This window comes from Galendromus occidentalis, unplaced genomic scaffold (genome assembly GCF_000255335.2).
Source record: "Galendromus occidentalis unplaced genomic scaffold, Mocc_1.1 scf7180000077446, whole genome shotgun sequence".
NCBI lineage: Eukaryota > Metazoa > Arthropoda > Arachnida > Mesostigmata > Phytoseiidae > Galendromus > Galendromus occidentalis.
Window position 1 is genome coordinate 969,949 of NW_003805434.1, and position 20,153 is coordinate 990,101.

Sequence of the window (20,153 nt, forward strand, 5' to 3'; positions counted from 1 at the left end):
AAGGAGGGATCAAAAAAGAAGTCCGCTAGACCGTCAGTTCCGACGGGTCGGATCAGAGGTGCTGACGTTCATACGATGCGGTTACCGCCGAAGCATCTCGAATCAGTTTAGTGAAACAAAAGCTCACTGTAATACGATTTGTGCCAAGCGTTGTCGACTCGCCGGTGAGCCGCTGCAAGCCGGTCGGCGGAAATCGTCTCGGGGAACTCGCAAGGATCCTACTGGAATCAAACGTCAGCCCATGTGGATATGCGGCTCAGTGGATTTACGGGGCTTGCCCTCTCCACTGCTTTGGCGGGCCGACCCTCTCCGTGATCCGAAGGGCCTCACACTATTCGACGGCAGATCTTCGCAAACGGTTGAGCTGTCGTGCTCTGTTGTTCGGACCGCTTCAGATGAAACTTGTTGCATTCTCTGGAGCGACATCACTCACGGATTAGGTGTCCAGTGTTTTGTTTGTGTTCGAACGATACGCGTACGTCTATGCATTGGGTCAGCTCAACCAACGATCCGACCATGAAGTACTTCGGGACCATGGCTGTCTGGTTAGTATTCGAGTTTCAGCCCAAGGAGCGCGAGCTGCGCTCATCGGCGAGCTCTGGGTACGATTCCCCCGACGAGGCGGGGAAAAACCCAAAACTGCTCAAACTTCAGTCGAAATATCGGCTTCAGCTGGAGGATCTGATTCGCCGGGGAGAATATAGGGCTCGGTACGCGGTAGCTTGCGCTGGAGTTCGGAGTAAACACGTGCGAACGCCGAGCAGCCGAGTCTCGACTCAAGACTCTTGAGGAGGAGACTCCGACTGGATTGGGGGTACAAATCGCGAAAAAGCTTTGTGTCTGAATGTGTGTCCTCGACGGAAGCCAGCGGCTGGGCAATTAGCGCCCCGCGTTCATTCCGGGTCGGTGCGCTATCTGGTTTGCGGCGCTGATCCGAAACGGGGGAAACGGCTCGCCTCCGGAGCGGATGATGCATCGGTTATTCCGGAGCCGATTCGGAGACTCGTCAAGAGCTTCGGGGGAATCCCCTTCTGTCGATCCTGCGCGAGAAATTTCGTCCTTGTTGACTGCCTTGATTTAGCGTTCCTCCGGCGGTTATGCATTCTGGTCACGCGTTCCGCTAGCGGGACGCCGGAGCTACGCACGTTCCTATGCAAAACCACGGAACGCTTCTCCAACACGACCCACGGAAATTCTCGATCGAATCGCGCACCAAGCGACCACTGTATGACGTTTTTTATTTTATTTTATTTACTAGAGATTTTGTTTCTTTTCTCGTTTCGACAAACACTCTCGCCACCTGAAAACCTAGTTTTCACGCAACGTGTGTTTGGCTGTCATCATGGCTTCTCCTGCGACTTTTCACGGGCTAAGCGACTTTTGAAGCGCTTGTTTGCATGACGCCCGCTGGACGCTTTGTCCAAGTCTTGCAGTTGAAACTATCGTCCCCCCTTTCCTCCCTCGCGGGCTCCGCGGGCTTCCTGGGGAACAACTTTCGGAATGTTCCACCCGAAAACAAGCTCCTCGCGAGTCCGAAGCGTTTGCCCGAAACATTTGCGCGACGTCTTCTGGGGCTTCGTCTTCGATTTCGCCGCGGTTGGCGTCGCGGCGATCGCTCCCGCTCCAGACGTCTCTTACCAGCCGAGTCTTGGTAGTGGATTTCCATCTCCTTTAGATTCGGTTCCTCGATTTGATTCTCCTGAAGCGTATCGACCCGATCCCTTGCGGAAATGCGATAGCCCCAAGGAGAAATTCACCCAGCTTCGGGAATTGAATAATCTCCCTAACTCTACCCGAGCGTACGGATCTCAGTGGAGATCAGTCACGCTTCTTGATACGCCGACGCTTCATCCGATCCCTATCCGATCGGGAAGGCTGTCGATGTTCAAGTTTCAGAATTTCCGATCCTCGGACCGCCGGCTAGAGCCTCGGATCCGGGCACGGCCCGGACGGGAATCGAAGTGCGAAGTTGTCTGATGCTTGACTCCGGTCGCGGAGCGGACTTTCTACCGGAAGTCCCCCTTTAGTGAACATTCGCTTGAGTGCTCAGCGGAGCGGCTCTCGAAGCTCATTCAGTTTGAAGTTGGCCCAGCCATTATTTCCGTGTACAGAAAGAGAGCCGACTTATTTCGCTTCGATTCTGGAAGCGGCTGCAGACCAGATGTTTTCACCGACGCCTCTCGGATATGGGGTTTGTACGGACGCCCTCGACGCATCTGCCACAAGTCTCTTGTCGGCTCTGAAAATGATGAGTGGAGCTCTGAAGTGCTCCAACGTCATGGATTTTGCTCTGTTTTTTTTTCTAGCCGCGATTTTCGGAGTCACGGACTTTATTTTGCCTAAGTTTCGGGACCGCGCGGCACGTCTTACCTGCCGATCGCGAGAAGGAATCAAGTTGGGAGCGATCCGCGGTGAACGACGATTGTCCGTTCGTGATGGACTTCGCTAATTCGGTTATCGACCGAAATCCGATCCGAAGAAATCTGCCTGAGTGTCGCCCAAGGGCATTTCTTCAGTAGACATACCGAGGTTCTGGTGCAGATAAACTCCGAAGCGAAGAAAATCGACCTAGTTACGGCATGGCGTTCCTCCTGAAGACCAGATTCGACGCTCCCAATTCCCAATGTTCCAGGACGAATCGAGTGGGAGTCTCGCGGTGCGACTTTTGCGCTCACCTGTCCGTTAAACTCTTGCAAATAGACAAAATGATACAAACGCCGTGCGTGTCGAGCTTGCGTAACGTCAATCGCATCAATCAGTCAGTCACTGAAACGAATGAACTGTTCTCCGAGCAGTCAACTACACAACAAAATTCTTACCGCGCTCGCTCGCTGTCTTGCTTGCCGACTACTACCTTGATCTTGAACGATCCGAAGAATGAGCGAACGAACGAACGAAATAACAAATAACGAACGCGCCACGACGACGAAGTTATTTTCCTGAATTCCATCCATCCCCCCACCGGCTGGAAGCAGCGGGGGCGGGTCCTGCGGGGCATCCGGAAGAATTGATGATATTACTCCTCAGAGAGGGTAATTCTCACTTCGGGACGTTTCGTGAAGGCCAACACCTAGAATTTTTCCCAGGTCGAAGTATACGGTTTGAGTGAGGAAGCCACCGTTGAAGCGTCGCGTCAACGGTTCGGCTCCGACGGAGCGTTCCTTGATATTGAATTAGCGAAGATCCTTCTTTTTGCGCTCATAGGAAGTAGATTTCGATAGACGCTTTGCTCGCCGCCGACCTGGCAATCGGAGACGCTGATGATGGCTATCCGTGTTCCAATAGTGGTTTTCGAAGCTATCGACACCGGCCTGACCATCGGATCTGGACGGGGGGAGGTGCAATCCACGAGAGTCTGTCAGGGAAGAGAAAATCAGAGATTCAAAAGGATCATCCGAACATGGCTGGGAGGCGAAAGAAAGCTGCTCGTGTTCCTTGTCGAAGAAATTTCGAAAACGCTCTTCTCTAGTAGAGCGCGAGGAATTTTGAAACGGCGGCCGCTTCAGCCAGCAACATGGCACCATTCGAAGTTGTAGCGTTTGAGGCGGTGGCAAGCCGTGAGCAACAGCAAAGAAAGTCGTTCAAACGTGAAGGTTTCATCGTGAACGCACTCCGACCGCCGACGACGCGCCATTCCGATGGACGCGGGTTGGAGCAAGTTTTCATGCAACCGGGAGGGAAAAAGAGTTGCCGTCTGCTCAGCCATGCCGACTGGCGGAGCCCTCACCCCGAGTATCGATCTGGAGTATTCGACCGAATCACGTCGCGGGAATATTGAGGAATCCCGTGTATTTGCGCTTGACCAGAAATTCAGTCTCAGCTGCTCCTTTGCCACAGAACAAACTCCTTTATCTGTCGAGCTTCTGGGGATTCCCACTGATTCTTCTGAGGAGATGATCAAGGCCGCTAATCCTCGTGCTCGCCTGGCTGGAACTGCGCGGACCCCAGCATTGCCGATGCAGGAAATCTCTGCGGATCATTTCGGCATTGCTAGGAACACGTAGTCTCCCGTTTACCTCTAGAAAGTATCATGCATCATTTGATGAACTTGGAGAGGCAATCTTCTGATTCACTGAGTTCTAGTTCTGGGGCATTATTCCTGGTCGGTTGGGATCATGTCCAACAACTTTTACCCCGTGGAAACCTGGCAGGAAATCACAGTAGAACCATCTGTAAGAGCTGATCGGGGAAACGTCCGCGGGAAGAAATCGACGAAGCCTGAAGTTGCGAAAGCTGTTCCTTTCGATGCTTGGTTGCCCTTTCGCCGAAGGGAGCCTTATTTACCTCGAAAGCTTGTCTGCTTGCCTCTGGAAACTCAAAAGAAAATCCTCGGGCCACGCCAGACCTTGACGCTGGCCGTGGTCTGAGTCAATGAAGAGCTGACGCACCGATAGGTCCGTTGGAATCTTCGGTCCGGAGGCAGGATCCGGCTCTTTCATGAAGTCCTCTCTTCGGAGAATTCTCTATTGCTTCGGACATCGATTCATTCTCCAGCTGGTCCATCGCTACCAGAAGTCACGTTTCCCTCGCAGATCTCCGCGGAGGAACTCATGTCGATGAGAAAACCCCGTTCCTTCGGTGTCACTGGCAAGCTCGTTTGCATAGTGGTCGCAGCGAATGTGCGTGTGCGAGCGCGTTAGAGTGAGGTGACTGACTCGTAAATGTGAAATAGAACAGTGATTGTTTGCGGATGAAAGTCACTGCGTCGGTCTGTTCAAGGGAGGTCTGTCTCGTAGCTCGATTGCTCGCCCGCCAGTCCGCCCGCTCGTTTGCCCGGTCGCCAATCCGACGCTCGTTCGCCTGTCAGACGCCATGCCGACTTCGGAAACCGAGCCCCTGACGATTGTCAAACAATTCGCAATGAGGGGACAGAAAAAAACAATGCAGAATTCGTCGTCCACCTACACGTATACTTCCCTAAGGGAGTGATAGAGCCGTCATCTTCCCGGAATCTTTCACGAAGTTCTGCGAACCCACTCGCGTGCTCCCTGAACTGAATTGGAAGCTCACGACTGTCGCGGCCGGTTCCCACGAAAAATGTCGCCGGTCGAATCCGTTGGGAAGGTTCGCGACGCAGGATAAAGCGTCTCGCGGCCGACGGCTCCCGACCAGAGGTTCACTTGATAGTGTTCGGATGGATCTAGAATATAAAAAAAAAGAGCTGACTCGGTTTGATAGATTCGTCCATTGCGACTCAGTCAGCCGCAAGTTTTCAGGATGTTCTCGGCTCGTGGATCCTCGACGACCGCGTCTACGGCCGCCATCGTTCTAAACAGTTGAACTGTGTGCTCCACTGATCCGTTCAGTGCAAATTCGATAGCGGCTGGAAGGGGAGAGCTGGGAAAAACGAAACTGATTTCAAAAACGACCCAGTGGCTCTTCCTGGCCAGCGTGTCCATTGGGAACAGTCGATTGTTCCAGGTCCGCCTTCCTCCCGGTTCTCGGTCGGAGTAATTACTCACAAGCACAAGGTACGAAACTTCGCCCGGAACAATGCTCTGGGACAGAAATCGATCAACATAAAACGTTCGGGCCAGTTTTTGAGCCCCTGAGAAATATCGGGACCCTGACACCTATGGGATTCCAGAGGCACTCGTGGTCCGTTTTCGGTCCCGGCTCCCTGAGATCTGCGGTTGCCGTATTGATCCTGCTCGGGTTCATCCCGTTGCGTTGAGGTGAGATGGTCCAATTATTGATATCATGAAAATTCCCGAGGTTTGATGCTTTGGCGGCTAGCCCGTCGGGAACCGGCTCCAGGGCGCCCCCAGAAGCTCCGTGTTGGAATTTCACGACGAACAAGCAGGCGATAAAAGACGGATCGAATCACACGGCAGAATAGAATCGGACAAACAGAGGAACCGGCCACTCTGATAACTGCGACAGGATCATCCCTCTGTGATCCATGTGATCCTCCACGATCACCAACAATTATTGTAATCGAAGATTCCCCGGAAACCAGATTCATGAGGTCCCTGATGTTGCAATCGCCTGCGAGCAAAACACCGACTTTAGGGTTGGAGCAGCAAACGCATAGTTTTAACGGAAAATGCTCAAATCGGATCCTTGTTGGTTCGCGGACATTGCGCTCCGTGCCTGAAGACGGCCTCGGGGTTCATAATCTTCTGAGTTCTCGGCACAACAGATCGAACTCGAAGGCGAGCGTTTCTGGGCTAGGAAGGGAGCTGCGTGTCCTGCTCACGTCGACGCTGTGCTTTCTATTCGATTGTCACCATCACCTGCTACGAGTCTAGTGGACATCGTCCATCGAATTTCAGTTTTTCGCAATTGTGATGATCGCTCCGAGTGGCCGGAAATCCGTATGATCAAGTGATTCGTGAACGAAGCGGTTCGTACTTGTGATCCATCAACCACGTGGAGCATGGACACTGCCGCTTTGACGAAAAGCTCCCGAGATAAAGCCAGGAGCCCATCAATCGTGGACTTCTCACGCGTGGGGGAGCGCGACCCTTCAATTCCGACTTCCGATTGGATCATCGGAACCAAAATCGAATCACGCGTCAATCACGAAGAGCTTACCGATTCTCCATTTGAGCGGAAGTTCCCGACTGCCGATCCCCCCGCTTGGCGAGATCCGCCATCTGCGGTCAGGCGAGCGCTAGTCTTTGATTGCAATTCGGTGAGAAGTCTGGAGTTCGATGATGAAGATTGATGGAGGCGGCTCCGAAATATTTCCTTCACACTAGAGCCCTGGATTTCAAGGGATCTCTATGACCACGCTCATCGGCTTCCGAGGATTCTTGGAATCGGAATTCAATGAACTTCCGTGCGAATTCGAGCGTTCTCTGCACCGATTCTCTTTCGAGTGCAAACCGCTCCATGCGGTCACGAACGGCGGAGTCAGGGCGAAGACGCGCCCGTTCCGGACCCAGCGGATGCCGCCCCTGATCGAATTCCCCTTCCTTTGATTTTCCCCCGGAGCTCTCTGTTGGAGCTTCATTTTAGGAACAGTGCCCCTACTTCACGAAACGGCGCGAATTCGTGGCAATCGCCTTTGAGTGGTGCCCGGGGGTTCGCACCCTCACGTAGCTACGCATCCGGCGGTCAAAAATCGCAGGCAGTCACGAACGGAGCGGTTCCCACGAGCAGAATGAAGGGAGCGTAGTTCCCGATCTGACGGATTGAATTCGATTTCATGATTTCATGAACGATAGATAAGTCAGGCAACGGTGAGCTAGGCTCTATCAGCAGCACCGACTGGTTCGCCGCGATCTATGTAGGTACCGCCGCGACACTTCATATTCGTCTGTTTATTCCGACGGAAATAGAGGCAAGAACCGCTAACAAACGTGAGAGAGAGGGAAACGAGCGGGGAGGAAGAGAAAATTCAAGTGAATGAGAAAACGTCGAAAATCAAGTGAAATTCCCCGACAGGAAATGACAGCGGACAGTAGCTGAACGCTTCGAAAAGGGAAAGAAAATGCCGTTGATGCCACCTTGCGGGACATACGCCGCGGCGAACGATGACATCGACCGACTACCGATAACGATCGGGCATGACGGTTACGATCAACAGCGGTTGCGGTCATCTGCGAGATTCTTTGTTTTTCCTCATGAGAAACCATTCGGATCCTTTCTTAGATAATTTTCTTTTTCGGGACCGATAAATCCAATGATGGCGTTGCTTTTCGATAAGTGAAGAATCAGACGGAGAAAATAGGAAAAACAGAACGCAAATGATCCTTCGACATTGTCGCTTGACGGGAGCGGAATGGATTGGGAGTTCCTCCCGGAAAAAACTAGCATGGCTGCCGCCTCATCGATTGAGGAACGACTTGCTGCGTCTATCCCTGAGTTGCTCTTCGCTCTCGATTTCAACCAGGGTGCCGAGCTCGGCAAGCTCGAGGGAGTTCTAGGATTCCCCTTTCGACGTGCTCAGTGAAGTCTTAGTTAGACTCCCGCGAAGCTACTGACTTCTGATTGCGTTCATATATGGATGGAGAAGCACGCTCTGGGTCGCTCTTGCCGCAATTCGAATAGAATACTGTTTCGAAAGTGTTTGGAAAAGTGGCTCGATCTTTCTTCTACTTTTTTTTTGCTCGAGCTACTGCCCGAATGGCACGACGACATCATGCTCACCTCCAGAGCTGCTCGCTCGTCAGCTGAGCGCTGACCGAGCAACGGTTCGAATATGTTCGTATTTTGTGGCAACTGCGGCACAAACCGAGCCCCGGTCACTCAACACTAGGCTGGAGGCTTTTGAAAGGGAACAGCAGAAGAAAAAGACGACGCCGACGATGATCATCAACTGTTGATTGCCTCTCGCTTCTGCCCAAAGCGGGGAGAAAACCAGAGACGTCACGATCGCCACCACCGACGACGGCGCGGCGTCGACTAGGTGAAGGACAAAGTCCTACAAAGCGATAGAGACGAAGGATGGGCAGTGGATCAATTAAGAACTGCGGTTTCTGGTCACCTCGGGAAGGCTCATGTCTACGCCGCCCTGGCTAAACCGAACGAGCAAGCGATTTATCTAAGAAAGCGAAACTCGTGTTGCAGGGTCTTGTCAAGTCACAGTGACAGCGATTGTACGCTGAAGAACAAAAAGAGATGAATATCGCATTGGGGTATGCTGAAAGCCCGATAGATTATAGCCCGATAGATTATAGCCTGTACAACACAAGGAACAAAGTCATACGCGTAATGTCAATGCGAATCCCCGTGCAGATCACAAAGCCTTGATCCGACCTCTTGCGTGAAGCCCATCACGCACTCGGATACCAGTCGAACAGTTCGGCAATCTGAGGAGTCGGAGGCCGGTATTTGAACTTTTACGGTCTCAAACAGTCCCCGAGGCGGATTTCGAGCGCGAACGTTATCCGTGGACGGCCGACAGGTGTTCTGAGAAGCAGCTCCCTCTCAGGGAAAACTTCGAGACCTCGCTCCGCGGAAGGTCTCGTTGACTCGACAAACGCGAAAATCCAGAGGGAAGCGTCTGACGATCATCCGCGGCTCTACATACAGGGTCAGCCCCAATTGACAGCTGGGATAGGTTCGCTCCTGCTGAGATATTGTTGTTGCATCGGCGGTGGTGGCGACGGCTGTTATTGTGGTCATTGTTGCCGCTGTCGCGGATGCTGCTGTTGCCGCCAAAGCGGGCAGAATGCGGGGCGGTTTCGTGAACGAACGGCTAGCAACGGACGATCCGCATTTCAAGTTCCTTTTCAGACGTCCAACCAACGTGTCTTTATTTGACCAAGCAAGTCAGCCATGCTGGCTGGCTGGTCGGCAGACAAGCAGGCCAGTTGCTCTGTTGCTTGGCTGACAACGTCACCACGCGTAGACTTTCGACCGGAATAACTTTAGCCAGGGATCCCGCCACGGAGGTAGTCGGTCTGAAACGAGGTAGTCCAAGCGAGAATGGCAAAAACCAAGTAGATCCTCATGACGGCCGAACAACGGAAGCGGAGGCGGCTAAGCTCTGGTTAACGCCGAGATATTCGGTGGCACATTTTTTCGATGGAGGAAACAGCGGGTCCCCGAATTGGCTCCTGTGCAGGTTCGAGAGACAATGGATGATCTCGAATTGAGGATGAAAGTCTCCGGAGAAGCACTGTCCGGCTTCTAGGACTCTGGTTCGAATCTGGTGCACTTCGTTGACGCTTCTCTCCCCTGACGGGGTCATATCCTGAAAATCCTTTCGATCTGAGCGAGGAATGATCTCGCCCGGAAACTCGCCTACCTCTCCGGTGCTCCCGGACTCCTCGGAAACAGGATTCCGCCTTCCTCGAGATTTGTGGAATCGGAGTTTCTATTGTTTCGCTCATCGCATATTGAATGATGCATTTTCCGTTCCGACTCTGGATTTGAATAGCCTTCCTTTTCCCGATGCTCATGCTCTTCCGAGCGAAGATGGGAATTACCCATCCATGAACCATTGCGCCAAAGAACAAAAGTAGTCAATTAGTGAATATGAATACGGCCCACCAGAAAGATGTTACGGTCAGAAAACCGCGACTCTCGCAGAAAAATGAAGATAATATCTGCTGAAAAATGGAAGTTTAGGCAAAAACGCAGAAATCGGCCACCGAATGTTCCAAGCACCGACTCGATGAAAAACGGCAAGCGGTTGGAGACGAGATATCTCTCCGGAGAGGGATTTCGCTGTACCGTTATATGAAATTCTTGTCTATATCTCGAGCGCTATATTCATGCCTCTCTTCTATCCTACCGTGTATGTTTTCTCTGAAAAGGGTGAATCAGGAGTCGCCCTCAGCTCGCTGGAATTTTCTCTGACAGATACGAGGAAATCACGAACAAAGTCTCAGTCAGTTAGATTCGACGTATCAACATTCGATCATGGGTTCTGTGGACCAGTTTGTTTGTGGAACCACCGGAGTAATCATCGGTTGGATTCTCCGCAACGAAGAGAAACGATGTACGGAACTTTCTATCGGGCTACTGCTGGGCTTGCTTTGCGGACGAATGACTTCGTCCGGCGCGTCGAACGCACAGAATGTTGACTCTGATTCAATCAGATGATCCAACGCCTCGATTCAGGGCGCAGATCCGGGCACTTGGGTGATTCGCATCGAACCGGGCGAGCAGGCGGGCGGGCTGACTTGCCGGCAAGCAGACAAGCAAGCGAGCTGCAGCTCCGGCCCGACTAAATCAAATCGAAGGAAATGGGGCAAAAGCTAAAAAAGCGGAACAGCCGACGCGTCGCCGCCGTAATCAGACCCTGATGAAGAATTCATTCAAAGCTCGCTATCGCTCATCCGCTTGACTGGCTGACTAACCGGAGGCCGGATCGGTGGTTTCCACCGTCGACTTCTGCGCGAAGCTTCTGGGGTTCCGTTTCCCATTCATCGAAGCATCAATCCATCCATCGATGGGAGCATCCAATGATGCGCATATCGGTACTTTGGAACGTCAACGATAGTCGTAAGCTCCGAAAATCGTTTCCAAGTTTCCGTTTTGACGGCAAAAGTCGGGCGAGTCCGTTCCGGGGATTCTGCGATTCCTCACGATCAGTTTGACGTCTTTCGGGCTTGTTCTAACGAAGGAGCACCTGTTGGTACCGTGAGCATGGCCGAACAGCCAGTCAGGCAGATTGTCATGACGTCACAAGAACAGAGTTTGACCTCGGATGTTCTGGATACTCTTCTTGTATCTCAAGACGGCGGGGAGGGGAGGGGGACTTCAATACGGAATGGAAATGTCGAACGAGAGCCTCTAGAAAAGCGTGAAGCCATTCATCCCGCGAGTTCGAGCCATATTTTGGACCGAGCTTTCGGAAAATGACCAACGAATAATGGAATCGTCTCTTTCTTCGCCCGAATATCCCGCACAAGTCCGACACTCCGCGTCGAAATGTGCTTCTCCTCTTTTTGATCATGTTATCTTTTCCGTGGTTTACACGGCATTCCCACCGGAACGTTAATCCCTTACGTCGCGGATTCGATCCGAGCCGGCGCGGCCAACAGAGGAGGGTCTTACGTAACGCCGGGACATTGTCTTGTCGTCTTAGCCTAGCGTGATTGCTTTGCGCGCAAATACCGTGTAAACGATCCTAAAGCCATCCATCCATTTATACAATCGTCAGTTGCTGCGTCGCCCGCCAGCTTAGCGGCTCATGGGGTTGGTCATCTACATATCTCGTCCAATCGTACAACGCAACGACTGCGACAGAGTGGTCGAAGAGAAAATGGCCCTGATGAACGACATCAGCCGTTAAGCTGTTGTTGGAGCCGACGCATCATCGACCGTGTTCCGTTGTCGAAAGCGACACGGGTGACGACTACGAGCATCATATCAACATGCAATAAATGGGCGCCAATTTGTGCCTGTAATAACCTTGATCAACTGATGTTCTGTGATTGGTTACGCAAACCGGAGCGGCAGCCGGGACGATGGCAGCTTCGGTGACTCCAGAGACCTTTATGAGCGTTTAGCCCCTCGGAAGGACTAGTTGACCAGCGATCAGTGTTGAGGTCATCGGTGTCTTCATGCAGGCTCCGACCTGGGTTCGATCGGTGTGATCCCTGATCGACTCGAGCCGAGACGGAGCACCGGCAGAGGTCATCTATCATGCAGAAGAACATCAAATACCTGCGTTCCGGTGGAACGATGGACAATGGATTAGTCAAAGCGACATCCCGTACAGATCCGCGATTACCTTGTTTACTCATTCTTGCGCGGGGTCGCAGGTTTGAATCTCATAATAGTTTACATGCTACAGGAGATCTCAAAACCTCCTGGGGTTTTGTCTATCCGAGTAGGGAGCGACTGAGGTCTCTTTTTGGAAACCCCACGGTCTAAGTCTTGGAATGGGAACCAGAGTTGATTCCTATCGCAGTTTGAGGCTCTCGCGGTGACGCTGGAGGGGAGTTGGGAGAAGAGAAGTAGGGGAGAGAATCGGGTGGCTTCCGTCCGGCTCATTTTGCCGGATTGCTCCCTACGAATATCGAATGGCATTTGATGGAAGAATCAGAGCACGCGCTCGCGCAGAGAAAATTCACACTTCGTTGGGGACTTTCTTTGGATTCGCGGGTCGTTCTCCTTCGAAGCTCTACAGCCATTCCAGTCTGAGAAAGGAAGTACAGAACCGATCCAAGCGGCAGATGATGAAAAGAAGAAAAGAATTATTCCCGGGAACAACATGTTCATCCAAGTGCCCTTGAGACATTTAGTCAACGAGCTAGCATGCGGCCATTGTTTTCCCCTGTCTGACACTGGTAGCAAGATCATCACCGTCGTAATCATCGAGTGCTCGCCAGCTCGTCGGCGTGAGCTCGCGTGTGCGCCTTCGCAAGCAGCTTGACCGCTATTTGCGGCATGCTTGCGATCCGCAGGAAGCTGCTAGAAGTCTGGATGCGCGCCCAGCTTCTGCGGATTCCATCCGCGAAGAGAGTCACTGTACGGTCGCATTGGATACGGCCGGGGAATAATGGATGAATGCAAAGCCACGACCGTTGGGTGAGGTAACTCCGAAGATCATTTCTCCGGAAAAGATTGATCGGCAGGTGACTCCGGATGTGTTTAATCTCGCTGAGTCGCTTATCTTTCGCGTCTGGGGGATTCCGCAAACTTCAATTCGAATCCAAGCCTGATAATGGGGAAGCGCAAACCGCACACGGTATATAGGAAAAGCTGCAACGAGAAGAAAGTAAGCTGGGTGAGAGCCGGCCGCCACGTTGGTTCTTCGACGGATAGCCACACTGACTCATCTCGTTGGGACTTATTACATAAGATAGCTTGGGAAGTTGCCTGGGAACAGAACGCAGTTTCCGTGGTGAGATCCATCCCGTCTGAATCAGGGGTCGTTGGCTTCTTCGTTAGCGAGAAGCGACGCCCGGTCGGTCGCTCTGTCTGCCTGTCCGTCCGTTAGTCGGAAGCATGCTGGCGAAGGTGGACGGACACGAGGACGACGGCTGGTCACTTAGGGGCGGCGCGGCGGATGGACTCAGTGGATCTACAATGGAACGGTTTCTGTCCGAAAGACCTGGATTCGCTCGGGCGCACTCTGTCCGAAAGACCTGAATTCGTCGGGCGTACTCGGGAGCGAGCGGACGGCCGAATTATTGTTAATCCGTGACCACGAACGGCATCGTCAGTGTCCCGTAGAACCCATCCTCCGATAGCCCATCGATCGATGTGGCCAGGTCTCGGCTCTTGGCAAGGGCGAGGATAAAAAAACGTGGGATAAGGATCGTGTGTTCTTTTCTTACTGAAACTCTCAATCGAGCGAGAGTTGAGCAGTTTACTGCACATCATTCCGGAGGGAGCGAATCGTCTTATAATGACAGCCGAGTGAGTGAGTGGCTTATGGATCCGATGTTGGTGTCAAGTGGATTGCGGAAACGACAGGGCTGACACTCCCGTTGTCGGTGAGAGCTGGATGGTGATGATGACGACGACGACGTAATGTTCTTGGATAACGATGAGAGTTCGCTACCCGATCCGCTGGGAGACGGGCTAGACGCCAAGTTGACACCGCGAATTCGGTATGACTCGGACTAAGGGCTCACACAATGCCAGTCGAAAACCCGGCGAGCGGATCAGCTGTTTCCAACAAACACTGACTCAGTGAAATTATTTTCACGCTCTTCCTGAACGGGTTCCGGCGAAAGTTGTCGCATGCTTTCCCGCCAATTCGGAGTCGAGAACTTCTTGCGACGAAAATGACATCGCGAGATCTGCGATGCCGGTCAACGGCTGGGAGAAAAGGCCGGTCACCCAACGACGGGAGAGAAGGCGAGCGGGGACCATAAATCCGGGAACGAGGGAAAATTAATAGGGAGCTCATACATCAACAGAGATATTCGAGTCGTCGCTCCATCGAATAATAGTGATACGATTGCCTAGTTCCGATAGGTGATTCAAATAATTCGAGTTTGAGTCCGTTGGCCCGCATGAAGGTGCCGTAATATTTATTTCGTGCTACATCCAATTCCTATTTGTTTCTTTCAGTTGTTTGGAGATGATGGGAGAGGAACAGAGTCCAGTCATGAGTCACAGAGCCACAAACGTAGTCTCCGGGGTCGGAATGGGCGGCATCGGTATCGCGAGAATGAGGAATTCTCATTCCTCACAAGATGTAGCCTCAATCACAAATGAACAGGACTACTGGGCCTACGGTCCAGGCATCGTCGACAGGTGAGTTCTCCTCCGCTTTTCCGAGCCTAGCGATTCGGACATCGAGTCAGCGATCTCTCATGAACTCCTCCGGTCGCTCACGAGTTGTCTGCATGGAGGAAGTGACTCTCAGCGGACGCTTTTTTCCAGACTCAAGTCAAAATTCATCAATCTTTCGCTGAACCAGGCTCAAGCCGGAGCTGCCGTTCTCTCGGCCGCAACGAAACGAAGCAATATGCGAACATGCACCTCACTAGAAAATCTTCAAGATAATAACGCTCCGTACAAAGCAAATCCAGTCAATACGACACACAAGCTGCTCATGACATCCCCAGCGAACATGAGAGATCCAAAGAAGTTCGTCCCAAAGAGTCCGTCCATGGAAATACTCCTCGACTCAACGCGCAATCACGGTGAGCTCCCGATGCGGGATCCGAGAATCGCGGAGTGCTCCGGAGTTACTCCATTCCACTCGCCCACCAACATGAGCGGGAAGGACCCAGTCCGACCTTCACTTCGATTTTCCCTGGCGATCTTCTCTGTCCGAGCCCGGAGCTTCTATCCTTTCGCCGCGGCCATCGTAGATAAACGGAAATATTGGGCGATTTCTATGGAATGTGGACTGGATACTCGATACCGGCATCCGAAACCACGTGGAGATATCTGAAATAGTGACGAATGCGTAAGCCATGACGATCTGACGGGTGACTTTCTCCGCTCTAGGTCCGCCCACGATTCGATGTGTTGTGAGCTCTTCGATAAGTTCGGTCGTCGAAAGCGAACTTCCTCGTAGAGATACGGTGCGCAAGTACAAAACCTTTTTCGAGCAGAGCTCTTCACCCCAGCATCAGAGCAGCTCGGTTTCGCCCCCTACCAAGGTGAGTAGGAGTCGTCCTCAGAGACGCCTTGTCCTGGATTCGTATAGAGAGAGAGCATCGAATTGTGATTGAAACCTCAGGAACACCTAAAAATGCAGGGATATCGATCCCGCCATGGAATAAATGAATTAAGATGAATAATACCTTATCTTCTTCTTTTCCCGCCTAGCCCACTGGGATTCTGAAAACCAAAACGTCCCCTGTGAAGAAGCCGGTAGCCAATATCAAACCTCTTCTCAAAGAACCGGAACCCGAGCGACGAGACAGTCCTCCCTTGAGCAAGACGAAAGAAGTAACTACGCAAGCCGTCCAAGACGCCGTCCTGAACGAGATCAATCTGCAATCGAATGGCTACCAAGACATTATGAGTAAGTATCTTCCGTTTCCCGGATCGATGTTTTCCTTCCGTAATCGCGGTACGGAGCGTCCGAGCCCGCTCGGGCGAGATGAAGATGACGAAGATCGTCTCGTACACTTTTGGGTCTTCTCTTCGAATTGAAAGCCTGTTTCCGTGAATTCAAAGGCCACCGGACGCTCGGATTAAAACGAGTCGGCGTCAGGAATCCGTGACTCTCTCGCCAAGTGTGGTGTCTCACGAGGAATAGTTGCGTTTCGAGTGACGTCATAATGTCGCTGGCGACGACGATCTTAGCCGTGCAAACTCATAACTGCGTTAAGAGAGAGATAAAATGTTTCTTTGTGGAAGCTCCGGTCAGTAATTGCGTGTCACTTTACGGAATGCTCGTTCCGGACGGGATCGCGTAATGTGATGATGATTGTAGTGAAAGTGTCAACCAAGAGTAAAGTGCGCATGAAGGGAGACGGTCGGTCTGTCGGTCGTTGGGTCGACCGGACGGTGGTCGGGCTGCTTCTACACGGATTCGGTCGGCTCATTTGGAAAACATCATCATATGTGTACATAAACCGACCGGCAGCGTTTTCGAGTAGCCACGAAAAGCAGAATACTTTATGTAACCCTTCTTCGACAAAGACTTATTGTTACTCGTTCATCATCACCGTGAGGCACCGTTTAGCGCCGACCTTCTTACAGAACAATTAAGAGCAAATTCCAGCAATGAGCGATGTCGTGATGCTCCAATCCACGATTTCGTTCGGCTTCATAATGAATGACCCGGGCAGTGGACTCGAGCTCGGGTGAACCGGGGGATTCTCGAGAAAGTTGCGCCGGATTCTTCAGGATCCGGTTTTCATTTTTTCTTTCGAAGAGTGCTCATCCGACGGGGCTTCGTTGAGGTCGTCAGACCATTTCTCCTTCGACAGATTCGAAACGTCGTCGATCTAATATTCATTTACCGAGGATTGCGGAAACACTGTGCTCGTCACCAGGGCTCAGAGCCGACCGGTAGTTTTTATCCATCATCATCCGAGTTTTTGGAGAAGCCCCAAGCTCTCAACACGGAAATATGCAGTCGTGACTCGTGACCGGCGACTACTTCATGACAGGGTGCGCGGAACCTTTCAGACCGCGGTCTGAGATTTTTTCGACACCGAATGTATCGGAACAATCCTCCGTCAGTCTGCTACTCTCTCTACAGTAAATCAGCGAGCCGAACCGCCGTCTCTCTCGCTCGCCTGCCTATCTGACGGCTTCTGGTGCGGATCATAAGGAACCAAGGAACGTTCAGCTCGCACTTGCTAGCGTTTCTGGATGTGATTTTTCGCAGCAGCAGCGAGCCACACTTTTCACGCGCACCTTACTGTTAGCGAGCGAGCGAGTTCTACCGAGTCGAGATGTGATTGTGTGCGAATTGTTCTGACGTTATGGTATGGCTACCGCAGGTATCGGATGCGCAGTGGATACCAAAGTTTCCACCCCGATCGCACCGCGCACCACTTCCGTCGTGGTCAAGCCCCGAGCTTGTCCCCTGCTGCTCAGTGAGAGCAACTCGAGACCTCAACCAGTATCCTCGGCGACGTCGATGGGGAGCTCGATGGTTTTCGATTTCCGAGGGAAAGACGTCAAGCCCCAGGTGGCAGTCATGCCGTCACCGATAAGGATCTCTCGCGAAGAGCTCGACGGACCTTCGGAGGACGGTCAAGAGCCGAGTGGTAAGTCCCGATCCGTTCCATATCCCGAAGATTGGACTCCGCGGAAGAATATCGAGAGCGCGTCGAAAACCTTGCCCATTGTCTCCTCTCATCGGAGATGGGAAATTCTCGGTCCCTCCGCCCCATTCTAAGATGAATTTCATCGTTCCGGTCGTGTGCAACCCGACGTGAGAAAAAAACGCTGGGCGAAACATAGGAGCCCTCCGCTGAGTCACGTCGGACCGTTTCCCGCGACAGGGAAACGCAGATTAGTTTCCGGTGCCATGAGTGATTCATTAGAAGGCTAACATGTCCCATGTGCGGCTCGACAGGTATAACTTTCATTGGCGAAAATGTCGTCATTGGCCGTGGATCGTTGATCTCAACCAGAAACAAGAATCTCTCGATACGATTCGACGATGACAACCTCTCGTCGATGTTCGAGTACGAAGCCGAAGATGACGACACGGAACCGGAAGACGACGATATCGGAGCCAAAGGTCTACCGAGTGCAGCCCTTGGTTAGTATTTGAAGTTCACGATTGTAACCCGTCGTCAAGGGAATATATAATATCTAATCGAAGGTGATATCGGTACCGAAAGCACGAAAGAAATCACGTCGATTCCGTCCCGAGCCCGCATGTCTCGCGTTTCGGATCGAGAATCGTTATCGGCAAGAACAGAAAAAAATATATAGGGCTTAGCGGCGCTGTACCGGTCAAACAACTAGCGCGACCTTGCAACGGGATCAGCGGCGCATTAAGGCCGTGGCGGAGTTGACTGCGCCAGATTCCCAGAACTCCCCAGCAACGAATACGCAGACTGAGCGAGGGAGATCGGAATAATGAGATCAAGAGGCGGCTCCAATAAGAATATACGAAAAATCGAAATCGAGAGCTCCAGCTCAATCTAGTCAGTCGAAATGATGCCCGCGCGGTGTTGGAGCAAGTGGATCATCATTCGAGAAAACACACTGAGACTTCTCTCGGCGAGGAGTGATTCCCGACGCTTTCCCAAAACGTTCTCTCTGTCGATTCAATTTTAAAACTTTTTCTCTTCACTCTCCTCCAGGGAATTACAAACCAAATGCTCTGGACGAAGACGACTTCCAGCTAGGTGTTTCGCGACTGCGGCGGGAGCAACTGCTGACAAGCGAGTCGACATCGCAGCCCGCTGAGCTTCAGAGCGAGGCTGCCGAGGACGAGTTTCGACCCGCTTCGCAAGACGAGACCTCGACCTACTCGCAGGTCGGGAGCTCGGATCTCCTGTTCTAGAATTGTGACACTCGGTGTCGCATCGACGAGCGAGAAATGCCAAAAATTCACAGGCGACGGACTGCCAGCCTTGTGTACAATAGTCATCCTTGATGTATATCTCATCCAGTAGATACATAGTGATCGCTTGTGGAAGAGTTTCGAGAAACAGATGGCGTCGAGGCGATCATTCAGTAGCAACCGAAGGATCGAGGCGTTGCGCTTCGGCTGATGTCCCTAGGGTACTCGCTAGGTACATTGAGACGGAACGTCGACTGCCCCACCACCCGGCTTCCCTGTAGCCTGGCCCAAGTTCGCTCGCTCCGGGCGAGAATTCCTGGTTTCACGGCCTGCTGGTTGAAGGAATTATTGTGAGAGGGGACCCCCAGGTCACAACAGTGATATCTCTGCATTCCTGTACTAATCCCGGAACGTCTTTTCGGTCTGAAAGGAGGAATTCGGAACGCGGGAAAGATTGACGCAGTATCTGAGTAGCTTTACCCCCGTCCTGAGAACGATCGGAAGCTCATATCAATCAAGGAATTTGTCGATCCAGAAAGCGATCAATCAATCAATCGAACATCCGGATGAATCTGTTGATTGGGAAAGCCTAGCCTAAAAGGAGGAAATTGTGGATCCGCATGAACGCGAATTTCGAATGGTAAATTATCGAGGAGCAACTTGACTGAGAGGTGACGTCCGCTTCCTTAAAAGGAACAATCAATTGACTCTATTTTATGATACGTCAACGAAATAGAAGAGTAGGATGAGAGTTTCTAATTATATATAGCTATATACATATATGTATGAACGTATACATAATATCATGTATGATATATACTATATATATAGAGTAGATCTTCAGTCGTCGAGTAAAGGATCCGAGATTCATACAACAACGGCTCCGTCTCTTTCTTTCGACGCTCGAAAGCTCCGTCCTCTCGGAAGCAAGGTATCGGGTTCCCCCGGCGAAGGTCGACACTCTCCGAGCTGTGGGCGACGGGAGCGATTGGACGCAATCGATTGCACCCGGAAAGGAGCGCACTTCACACTATCACTATTTTCCTCCTTCGACTGCATTCCGAAAACACCGTTTCGATTACAAGAACCACACCGAGTCTACCTTTTCTCTCGACGAGACGAGTTCTTGATCCTTTCGAGTCGTCGATCTGAGGCCCTCCCCGAAGACACTCACTGATATTGAGACAGACTGCGCGAAAGCGTGGACTCTCTCTCGGGGAGAAAATCACAATGAGGTTGGTTGCCACAGGAGTTTCACACAGGAGGTGTGTTCGGAACGCTCGACATCAGTGATAGTAACACTGACAGTGGTCTCTTTCTCCCTGGAATCTCCACAAGAGCGGGTCGTCCAAATAGG

At 52.0% G+C, this 20,153-nt stretch overlaps 1 non-coding gene across 1 annotated transcript; it reads left to right on the forward strand.

Moving 5' to 3' along the window:
- Positions 1-330: 330 nt before the first annotated feature.
- Positions 331-19,507, forward strand: LOC100898607 (uncharacterized). Its single transcript, XR_003777104.1, has 8 exons — positions 331-545; positions 14,431-14,616; positions 14,746-15,008; positions 15,319-15,473; positions 15,607-15,841; positions 17,274-17,543; positions 17,855-18,043; positions 18,594-19,507. It is a non-coding gene; the product is annotated as an uncharacterized LOC100898607 (transcript).
- The last annotated feature ends 646 nt before the right edge of the window (positions 19,508-20,153 follow it).